This window comes from Rhipicephalus microplus, chromosome 5 (genome assembly GCF_043290135.1).
Source record: "Rhipicephalus microplus isolate Deutch F79 chromosome 5, USDA_Rmic, whole genome shotgun sequence".
Taxonomy (NCBI): domain Eukaryota; kingdom Metazoa; phylum Arthropoda; class Arachnida; order Ixodida; family Ixodidae; genus Rhipicephalus; species Rhipicephalus microplus.
This window is the reverse complement of record NC_134704.1, coordinates 215,323,962-215,336,010: the sequence shown is the minus strand read 5'-3', so window position 1 is coordinate 215,336,010 and position 12,049 is coordinate 215,323,962. Positions and strand designations below refer to the sequence as shown.

Below are 12,049 nucleotides of genomic sequence, written 5' to 3'. Positions count from 1 at the left end.
GTTAACTTGCCGTGGCCAGGATCCGAACCTGCGACCTTCGATATACATATATCGAAGGTCAGGGCATGCCCTGACGAAGGCCACTCCCTGGCCGTAACGTTGGCAATATAGCCTCGTTTTTTGTTTGTTCGTCCGCTTCATCTGATGACCTATAACTCGACCAAATTTGAGAAGACTTTCAAGAAATACCACATATATATTTATATATATATATATATATATATATATATATATATATATATATATATATATATATATATATATATATATATATATATATATATATATATTATGACGACTCGGTTGTAGCGAGGTTTATTGGCCGTGAACTCGGGAACGAACAAGCGCAACGGACCCGACAAAGAAGCGCTCGTGCCAAGCAGATGATGATTGTCAGCCAGAACATATGATGATGATTGACTGCTGTTTAGATGAGGATGAAGCGCATAATAGATGCCTACACTGATTCCCCCCCTGTGGAAGCGGCCAGCCTGGCCGCTGCGGGCGGGTAGTCAAGGTGACGAGGAACGTCGTGTGAAAAGCTTCATGCGGGAAACGTGTACAATTTCGGTGCTGCGGTAACGGCGGTCAGTTGGCACGACAAGAGGCGTCACACGATAGTTGACAGGTGAAGTCTGCTCTAAAACAACATATGGGCCGATGAATCGAGGCTGGAACTTGTCGCAGAGACCAGGTGTGCGAATTGGTGTCAATAGCAGCACCTCGTCACCCGGTCGGAATGATACCACACGATGAGAGGTGTCGTAGACGGCCTTTCTTGCTTGTTGCGTAGCTTCCGTGTTCATACGAGCGCGCTGGCGGCACTGGGCAAGGCGAGAAATATATTCTTCGCTAGAAGATGGTGATGTAGGGCCATTGCTGGTGAAGAAGGAAACATCGATAAAGAAAGTAAGTGAACGTCCGTAAACGAGATAAAACGGTGAGTAGCCTGTTGTGCGCTGAACAGCGGTGTTGTAGGCGAAAGTGAGGAACGGTAGAAGTTTATCCCAGTTTCTGTGATCCGGTTGAATGTATACGGCGATCATGTCGGCAAGGGTTCGATGAAATCTCTCGGTCAGACCATTTGTTTGAGGATGGTAGCTAGACGCCATCTTGTGTGTGGTACCAGAAACGCGAAGAACTTCACCTAAAAGCTGCCATAAGAACACCTTTCCACGGTCACTCAGAAGTACACGAGGTGCACCATGACGTAGTATTATGGCCTGAAGGACGAAGTCAGCAACTTCCGATGCTGAACCAGTAGCTACTGAAGTTGTCTCGGCGTAGCGTGTCATATGGTCTACGGCGGTGACTATCCATCTATTTCCAGCACCAGTAACAGGAAGGGGTCCATAAAGATCGACACCGACGACCTCGAAAGGTGTTGTAGGGCACGTCATTGGTTGTAACTGACCAGCTGGGGGAGATGTCGGAAGTTTGCGAAGTTGGCATGGAGAGCAGGAACCCACGTACTTTGCTACGCTGGTAGAAATCCCAGGCCAATAAAAGCGGCTTCGAATGCGGTCGTAGGTTTTGTGAAAGCCTAGGTGGCCAGCAGTCAAATCGTCATGAAAGGCGTTAAGTACATGATGTTGAAGAGCGCGTGGCAGAACAGGTACCCAGCGTGTGCCGTCAGGATGATATATGTGACGATACAGCACACCGTCCTGAAACTTGAAGTGCTCGAGTTGTCGACGAAGGCGTGCATTGGGTGGACGCGTAGCTCCTGAAAGGTGGTCTATAATGCGCCGACAATACGGGTCAGCCTGCTGGTGAGAACTGAAGGGTTGTTCATCGTCGATTGGCGGTTGGTACAGTGAGGCGAGCAAGGCAACAGAAGTGGGAGTCACGTCCGCACTGGTGTCGTTGGAGGTGGCAGCTGAAGTGTCGAACGACGCTGTAGGTAGCGGGCAACGAGAAAGAGCGTCGGCGTCTTGATGTTTTTTGCCCGATTTATAAATAATCTCAAACTTATACTCCTGTAGGCGTAAAATCCAACGACCCAAGCGTCCGGACAAGTTCTTCATTGTAGAAAGCCAGCATAAGGCGTGGTGGTCCGTTGCGATGGTGAATTGACGGCCGTACAGATAAGGACGGAACTTTTGTATGGACCAAACCACAGCGAGGCACTCCTGCTCAGTCATGGTATAGTTTTTTTCGGTAGAAGTTAGCACTCGGCTAGCATATGCGATGACCCTTTCCCGTCCAGAGTTATCGCGTTGGAGGAGAACAGCACCTATACCGCAGCCGCTGGCATCGGTATGCAGGAGTGTTGGGGCGGTGTCATCAAAATGGCAGAGTACAGGCTCTGACGTCAAAGCTTTCTTCAATAGGTGAAACGCCGACTGACATTCCTCGGACCAAACAAAGGGTGCATTACATGCAAGTAGTTTGTGAAGTGGCGCAGCTATTGAAGCGAAATTTTGTATGAAGCGACGAAAATATGATGCGAGGCCAAGAAAACTTCGCACATCCTTAAGTCTTGTGGGGCATGGAAATCGAAGGACGGCAGCGATCTTTTCGGGGTCAGGGCGAATACCGCCCTTGCTGACGACATGACCGAGAACCTTGATGGATTTGGTGGCGAAACGGCACTTCTTAGTGTTGAGCTGCAGACCCGCACCGGCGAGGCATGTTAGGACGTCATCCAAGCGGCTCAGGTGCTGAGAAAACGTTGATGAAAAGATGATAATGTCATCAAGGTAGCAGAGACACGTCTTCCATTTCAGACCACGCAGGACGGTGTCGATCATGCGTTCAAACGTCGCGGGCGCATTGCAGAGCCCGAAAGGCATCACGTTAAATTCGTATATGCCATCGGGGGTTGCAAATGCCGTTTTTTCTTTGTCGTCATCGTGCATGGGAATTTGCCAATATCCCGAACGCAAATCAAGGCTTGAAAAGTATTCGGCGCCTTGCAGTGAATCAAGGGCGTCGTCGATGCGTGGCATGGGGTATACGTCCTTGCGTGTGATGTTGTTAAGTGCCCGGTAATCAACGCAAAAGCGCACGGAGCCATCTTTTTTCTGTACCAAAACAACAGGGGATGACCAAGGGCTAGTTGATGGACGAATTATTTCTCGTTGGAGCATGTCAGCGACGTTTTCCTCGATGATTTTTCGCTCAGCGAGAGACACGCGGTACGGGCGGCGATGTACAATAGATGTTCCCTCCGTCTGAACGCGATGCGCTGCAGTGGTAGTTCGGCCCAACGTTGAGGAGCAGGTGTCGAAAGAATCGGCGTGTTTCGTTAATAACGCAAGCAACTGCTGCGCCTGCATAGCTGTTAAGTCATCACTGATAAGAGCTGTGAAGGGAGAGGATGAGGCAGGCTTACTCATAGAACGGTCGTTGGTAGAGGCAGGGTTAAGTGGCGTGACGCTGACAGGCTCAGCATCCACAACACAGGCTACTGCAGTGCCCTCTGGCAGGAGAACTTTCTCTGGCGTTTCATTCGTAGCAATGACGAGCGCGGAGCCATGGTGAAAGCGTACGACACCTGATGCAAGGGCTATGCCTTTTGCGACGCAAGTCGACGAAGGGGACACCAAGACGTCACCGTGGTCGATGTCCTTAGAGATCAGGGTCACAATTCGTTCTTGGTGTGGCGGTAGTTCGAGATCTTCGCGAGCGAACAGGCGTAGAGGCTTGTAGACGCCTTCGTCGAACATGTAGTCCGTATTAGTTAGGTGCAGAATCCGTTCACCACAACATATAGCGGCTGAAGAAGAAGATAGGAAGTCCCACCCTAGAATTAGCTGGTGAGAGCACCGGGTAAGCACAGTGAACTCGATGTAATGCAAAATGTCATCAATAAACACACGAGCAGTACAAAGAGCAAAAGGGCGGATAGCGTTCCCCTGGGCTTCGACTAGATTGGGTCCATTATAAGGTGTCATCACTTTCATCAGGCGTTTGCACAAATCATACCTAATCACAGAAACTGTAGCACCGGTGTCCACCAAAGCGTCCACGAGAACTCCTTCCAACGTAACAGAAACCATGTTGAACGGGCGTGCTGGAGGAATATGAGTCCTACTGTTACATGCAGTTTCTCCTCCGAAAACTGCATCATTTAGTTTTCCGACCGGTTATCAGTAGTAAACGAGGCTGGCCGAAGAGGAGAGGAGGAGTGACGGAAGGGCGAAGGTGATCGGCGTCGGCTTGAACGGTAAGTGTTCCGCGTCTCAGTCGACGCGGGCGGAGATGGAGACCGCTGCTGTCCAGATGAATAACGCCGAGCGTAAGAATCCCCTCTGGAAAAGTCCCGTTCACGCATGTCGTACCCGCGACGCTCGTCCTGCTGGCGCTTGCGGCAGAAGCGCGATATATGGCCACGATATCCACAGTAAAAGCATGTTGGGCGAGACGGGCGCCAAGGCGGGTAGTAGAGGGCTTTCGGCACACCGGGAGATAGCGCATTCAAGTGGACTGACGGAGGGTCGGGTGGGATTGGCCGGAAGTGGACCGGTGGTGCAGCAGCAACCGGCGTGAATGATGGCAGCGGTGAAGTAGAGTTTACGTTGCGAGGAGGCGCGGCCGCAACTTGCGCGTACGTTGGAGGGCTAGACGGAGGTGGCTGGACGTAGGCTGGACCGGTGAATGATGTTAGTTCCTCCCTTACGATGTCACGGAGGGCCATGCTTGAAGGCTGTGTGACAGATGGAGAAGGTTGTGAGATGCCCATTGATTGAAGTTCTTCTCGTATGATCTCCCGTATCATGTCACGCAGGTCCCGGTCTGCGGTACGGTGTTCACTATTGCCCGACTGAAGGCGAACAGAATCAAGTTCGTCGAGACGCTGACACGTAGAGACGACGTCCGTGACAGTAGAAGGATTCTGGGCAACAAGGGCATTGTAGGCAATGCTTCCGATGCCCTTCAGGATGTGGCGCAGTTTGTCCGACTCGGACATCGAAGAATTGACGCGCCGGCAAAGCGCAAGGACATCCTCGATATAAGATGTGTATGACTCGCCGGGATGTTGTTGGCGAGTATCTAGGGCCCTCCTCGCTAGAGCGGATGGAACGGCTGGCGTGCCGAATACTTGGCGAAGCTGCTGCTTGAAGGCAGGCCAGTCGGTGAGGTCGATCTCATGGTTCAAGAACCATGTCTTGGCAACGCCCGTGAGATAAAGCGATACTCGGCGGAGCTTGTTAGAGTCGTCCCAGTGATTAGTTGCGCTTACCCGCTCGTAGTTATCGAGCCAGTCCTCCGCATCTTCGCCGCGGAGACCAGCGAAGATCGGAGGGTCACGCTGGTGGTTTACGATGTAAAGAGGAGGGGCTTGCGGCGCAGTGACGGCTTGCGGCGCAGAGACGGGAGCCGAAAGGGCATCCACCCACTCACTCTGAGACATGTTGGCGGACTGAGGGTCCAAGCGGCGGCCTGAACGGAGCTCCAGCGAGTAGGCGTTGTAAGTAGAGGTACTGGGAACGTCAATCCACCTCCACCAAGTATGACGACTCGGTTGTAGCGAGGTTTATTGGCCGTGAACTCGGGAACGAACAAGCGCAACGGCGCTCGTGCCAAGCAGATGATGATTGTCAGCCAGAACATATGATGATGATTGACTGCTGTTTAGATGAGGATGAAGCGCATAATAGATGCCTACAATATATATATATATATATATATATATATATATATATATATATATATATATATATAAAGTAAGGGAAAGAAGTGTATACCTAAGGGCTCGTTTTTCCGTGTTTTTAACACAATAATAATGAGATATAACAGACAGTAATGCCAAGGAATGTACAGAGGAAGTTATTAACATTAATGGAATGTAAATAAGAAGAAAGAAAAGTGGATGAAAAAATTACCAACTGTAAGCAGGAATCGAACCTATGACCTTCGACCTTCGAACCTACGAACCTACGACCTTATATATATATATATATATATATATATATATATATATATATAGAAGAATAACTTCGGTTGCCGCAAGGTTATAAATATGAAAGTAGATGCGCTTTCACATAACAACTGTTTATTGTGCCGACGTTTCGACAGGAACCCTGTCGCCTTGAAAAAGACAGGGTTCCTGTCGAAACGTCGGCACAATAAACAGTTGTTATGTGAAAGCGCATCTACTTTCATATTTATATATATATATATATATATATATATATATATATATATATATATATATATATATATATATATATATATATATATAAGTCACCAAAAGAAGCGAACAAGCAAACGAAAAACGATGCTTTATTGCCAACGTTTCGGCCGGAGACCGGCCTTCGTCAGGGCATACGTGCATATTACACTAACATGCATGGTAAATTCTGGAAGCGCACTTGCTGGGTACTGACTATGTCATAGATATTCATAATTTCTACTTCGTAGGCCGGCATTCACTATGTTATCCTTTGTCATTCTTCAGGAAAGCGTGGTATACGCTAAACTCTTGTAACAAATTTAGCGTTGCATTAAGTGGTGGATGACGATGAAGAATCGCTCCTGAAGTGGGTATGTGTCCTTGTTAATGGGTGATGAAGAACAAAATTTTATATGTGTTGGATAATTGAACGACCCACTCGATATGCGATTCGCATTTTGTGAAGCCTGGTTGTTCCTTTGCTCTTCTAAAACGCGTTATTACTCATATTACTTGTTACGTTATTACTCATATTACTTATATTGCTTTCGCGACATCAAGCCTACCAAAGTCAAGTTCGTTAACGAGTCCCAAGTACTGTCCTGGCTCACAGGTACAACACTTAGCTGGCATCCAGTGGACCTGGGTTAAAATCTCACTATTTCACCATATGTGGAAGTTTTTATTTGAGTTTTTCTCATTTCTTGCGATTGTGGTTACGGACACCAGCGGCGGTGGCGGCGGACAACTACGGCGCTGCGCGGGGCCCGTGTTGTGACCTCATAAGAGCTTTTGCTGTAAATTGAAGTTACTGGTCATCTTGGTTTCCTGTTAAACCTGTCACGATGCAGACCATGGCGTACACACTCAATTACGGCACCTTTCCATAGGTGTACATACGTTGCATATGTCACATTTAAAGGATACGTAATTGAACTTCTCACGCACTAAATTTTCATTTGTAAGCAGAACCCCCGCACGGGAGCCGAAACGTCTTGCCTTTTGCTTTTCCCGTGGTTGGAGTTTTTTTTTTCTTTTTTTTCAGTTGTCTTCTTTCGTGAAATTCTGTTACAATACACTCAGTGCGTTTCTTGCTTATTTTGTGGCCTTACACATCCCACCAGATGTTGGGGAAATTTACAAAGCTGTGTTTTTTGTTCTCATGCAGCATAAGCCTTCAAATGGCTTTTTTCCAACCTACCTTTGTCTTGCAAACTTTCCCGTCAGGTTTATTTTTGGTCATCTTGGAAAATCTTTACGTTTTTATTGCGCCCTTGTTATATGGTTCGCCATCTCTGCTTCTCCAACTTTTTTTCTGTTCAGTAAACAAGTGTAAAAGACGATGAAATACAATACTTATTTGTTTTAAATATTAAACGTCTTCCACGTAATGTTCCAGGCAACATTGGATCATATTTCACACAATCCTTCTGGACGTGTCGTCCTTGTACGAGATGAAATGAAGCGCCAACTGCGCTCGTTCACCTTTGCAGCTGTTGCATCCACCTGCTCTGCAACGGCAGTAGGCAGAATGATATCTCCAAGCGCGGCTCGTTTCAATGCCTGCGGAAACCTCGACTACGTTCATTCCTTTCATTGTTGTTTTTTTCACGCTCCCTTCCTCTCCGCTCCAACCCTGAACTCGGCGCGACGCGTTTCCACATTTCTCTGCCCGCTGATACACGCAGCTGAGAGCCGGGGACATTCCAGTATCTCGGGCGCACGCGTCAGCAGGTCCCGTGCCCGCGAGAAGTGACAAGAGACGGCCCACAGCGCGGCGTCACGTGGGGGTCAGGAGTCCTCCAGTGACGACATTCACCCTTTCTCAGTGCTCGCCCTTTCCCGGTCGGCCGGCCGAGTCTTCCCGGTCGTAATTCCATCCCCTCTGCATGTTGTTCAAACGCGCCCAGACTTCAGTGCGTGAACTCGTGGATTTTAGCGAGGACGGCAGTGTGCGTTTTGGCATAGTTCTGGTGGATACGAGTGTCCTCTTAGCGCCGTTCATCACCGCCGTCGTTTGCGTCCCTGTCACTGCATGTGGTTGGGCCGGCCCGTTCAGCCCGGCGACGTCCCCATCGGTCTGGCCGAAGCACAGCACGCAGAGCTGGGCGGCAGGCGTGTGGATGCGACGCCCTTGTGGCGGCGCACTCGACCCCGCCGGCGACCCAAGAGGTAGCGTTCATCTGGGAGCCAAACCCCGAGGTCCCCCAGTCTCCTCCTCAGCAGCCATTATTCTCGCCTAATCAACTGGACCCGAATCGAGGTGGGTGTTACGTCAGAGCCACACTCGCTTAGACGGCCGACAAAAAGCTCAAAAGTATCGCCTTCACTTTTTCTCGTCAAGCTGGCCATTTAGCAAGCATTCTTAGTGGTTCCAAACAGATGACTTGATGGAATAGATCACGTCAAAAAAAATGCTGTGGAAGCAGAGGTACTTTTTTTTGTTAAAAAATAAAGGTATCAACGTTAAGAAAAGTTCACAAGCACCAGGTAAAGAACATTTTGCGCTCACACAAGCAATAATTTTGGGGCTGTCTAAGTGCTCTGAAAGACATGAGTATGATAAAGCTATAGGATACGTCCAGGCCGGGCAGTCGTTGAAAGGATATTATATTTTTACTGCATCTAAGGAGACTCATATGGCCGAAAAGAAGCCTTCATAAACATCATTCTGAAGAAGCAAAAAGGCATCCGTAAACACAGGCACGAAATTGCCACTGGATATTTTCCAGCTTGAAGCCACAGACAGCTATTTCATGAAACACATACTATCAAGTATGCAAGAAACTAATGAAAGCTCGGTGAGCCCTTCTGTAAAAATATCTCTCTTTTAGGTTATAATTCGCACTGCGTGTTGAAGGCATAAGTCTAGTTCAGGAAAAAAAACTAACTAGATTTTGGTTTGTTTATATGCGTAATAGCACCATAATTTATGTCACTGAGTTGATGATTGCTGACTGGAGACTGGGAGTAATGCACAGATGCTGGTACGCTATTGCGGCAATCAATTCAGACCTGAACTTTATCGCGCAGTAATGGAGAGCGATACTTCACTGAAGAAGGCCCCGTGGTCGTGTTCCCACCTAGAAAAGCTCTCTGAATTTAGGTGTTCACTGTTCTTCAAACCTTGCGTTTTAGTTGTGCGCAATTGGCATGTGCAAATCTGTTTTTGTTATTATACCGTGCATCCCAAATCCGACAAATCGGAATTGATGACTTTTTATGAAGAAAGGTGTGCTGGTGTGAATTTAGTCTAAATGCAAACAAGGTCACGCATTTTAAACGCCTTGTTATAAGCACGCATGCAGTGAACATCCATGCATGTATGCTTTAGGACGTGACAACAAAATAAAAAGAAAACGAATTTTTGTGGTTAATGCGAGTAATCCGTGATATGAGTGGTTTTCTTGTAACAATTCTCTCTTTTTTTATTCAAATCAATCATAGATGAGAGACAGGGTACACACTGACATGTAAGGGACAGAGTAGGAAGAGAGGCAAAGTATTTCCTGACAAGGCGCCGTCACCCGTCCTAGTCAATAAAGCACTCAAGGAGCATTAGTGTGGGTACGTTTAAACAGTATTGTAATAAACAAACAAGTAGCGACAGTTTCACACTTTTTTATAACAGCTTAAAAAGCATCGTTAGAAAGACACTAATTCCTCGAGACCTGTCTGTAAGACCTAACTTGTAGTAATGGTGTCGTGGAATATTTTTTTCAGACAATAAAAACCAGGATTGTGTATAAATACATAGACTTCTAAAATAGCATGCATTTACAACTCTCTAAATAAAAATATAACACAAATTTTAACGCGTGAATTGAAAAACACCTGTGTGATTTCATAGAAACAGGAAAATTATTTTTGAAGCATTACGAGATATGTGTGTGTTGTCTTTTTAAACGCAATTACTGAGCGGCTCTCTTTCACTAAGGCAGTAATGGCTGGATGTTCATTCAACAGTTCAGGGACGATATGCTGTAGCCTTTGTGTACCGTTGTTTATTCGTATTCTTTCGCTGCAGTACGTTATGTGTCTAAAGCTGTATGTGTTCTGTCTTCGAGAATACTCATCGTGAAATGCGATAGCATGAGGTTTAAATTTATCATAGATTATCATCCATATTTTTTGTTACTGGCGCTTTCAAACGTTAATATGTTGTGTTTGGGAATGAATGTGCTAGAATGCGCTCTAGAATGTACCCCCTCAATTATTCGTCCATTTGTTTTCTGTAATATATTAAGGCATTGTTTGTTTGCCTTAGTCGTCTTAGCCGATAATAATAAACAATAATGAACACTTGAATATACTAAAAACAATACAGTTGCTTCGTTACCCAAATACCTAAAAATCATCAGATTTTTTTTATTACCCCCACTGAGAGTGAAAGACTAGTGCAAACTTTCTTTGATATGTCTAGTCGAGTGTTTCATGAAAAATAATACCAAGAAACGTTTCGCAAGTGACCTGTTCAATCAAATCGTCTCGAAATATTCTTCAAAGGCCTGCGGTATAACTTTATTTTTTCCGAAAAACAACATTTTGTTTTTTCGGTGTTCAGTTCAAGCTTATTTGTCATTAACCACACTGATAGGTGCTTGAGCCACTCGTTTTCTTTTTCTTCCAAGCTGTCCATATTTTTTTCAAACTGTCCAGCTGGGCAGAAAAAAAAAACGTTTGTGTCGTCAGCGTATCAATTTATGTCTGTTGTTCCTAATCTAATGCCAATATCATTAACAAATCAAAAGAACAGGAGCGGGCTTAATACAGATCCCTGACGAACGACGCCGTACCTAATCTTATCCATTTTCAATACTGGGCGCTGCGTGTCAAAATACTGAAATAGATCTGTTACTAATATTTAGGCGAAGCACATCTGATGCGTATTGAGTTATTTCATAAAAAAATTGTGTATATTTGAATCGAAAGTTTTTTTGAAATCCAGGAATATTCAAGCGTGTAAGATTAATTTTCATAATTATCTATTATTTTTTCCTTGGCAGACAGAAAACCTGGCTCTGTACTCACTTTCTTTTGAAAGCCATATTACTGTTTTGTCATTATGTTTTCTTGGGCAAAAAACTTGAGATTGTGACGCATAAAACTTGATCTATAACTTTTGTAATATATGGGTTCGACAGATATAGCCTATAAATATTTAGGTCGTTTCATTACCACCTTTCGCATTGATTGAGACCCTGACTATTTTGAGCTCATCAGGGAATATTCTAGTTTCTCAAATCAAACTATATATGTGAGAGGGGCCAACTAATATACCATGAAATTGCTTGTACTGGCCCACCTTTATTACCGTTAAGACCTTCTGCCGAATTGTTAGATAAATTTAAAATGAAGAAATGTATTTTGGATTTAGGTCATTGGGGCCGAAAAAATATATTTTGTAATATTTTTGGTAATGTACGGTTCACAGCCTGGTTCGGTACGAGCGGAGATTTCGCAAGCCCTAGGCATCACAAAATGGTTGTTTAACATGTAAGCGAGTAATGTACCAGAGAATATTTACCTTCTACCATGAGCTCGTGATAGTCTTTTTATGTGATGAAAATAAGGGATCATTCATAGTATTTCACACTGCCTTCAGGTCATTCATATTGGCTGAAAACCTATGTTCGTAATACTCGGTGCGTGCCCGCTTTATATCAGACCCTAATTTTATTTTTATACTGCTTAAACGGACTCATGTAGTGGATTCACTTTGTTTTATTAAATTTGACAAATAGTTTATTCCCTTCTTTTATTCCTTCTAGAAGTGATGCATCTATTTATGGCTTTCTAGATTTTTGTTCGCTTGAAGCACTACAACAAAAAAGGCCTGGTCATAGAGTTGTGTTATTTTCAAAATAAATATATCATAAGCGAGTACAGGTTCAGTGATTCGTATCAATTTACTTAGATGTACTGCAA

General features: G+C 45.3%; 1 protein-coding gene across 8 annotated transcripts in view; it reads left to right on the top strand.

The window, feature by feature from the left end:
* The window catches only part of LOC119173523 (solute carrier family 41 member 3), an 880,209-nt gene that overhangs the window by 183,448 nt on the left and 684,712 nt on the right, over positions 1 to 12,049 (top strand). Inside the window, exon 1 of one of the 8 annotated variants that reach the window (XM_037424328.2) lies at positions 7,876 to 8,384. The exons of 6 other annotated variants lie outside the window; for them this stretch is intronic. The gene's annotated coding sequence lies outside the window, so the exon portion shown is untranslated. Of the gene's footprint in view, positions 1 to 7,875; positions 8,385 to 12,049 lie in introns of those variants that run through there. One more of the 8 variants, XM_037424330.2, reaches the window with a different exon arrangement.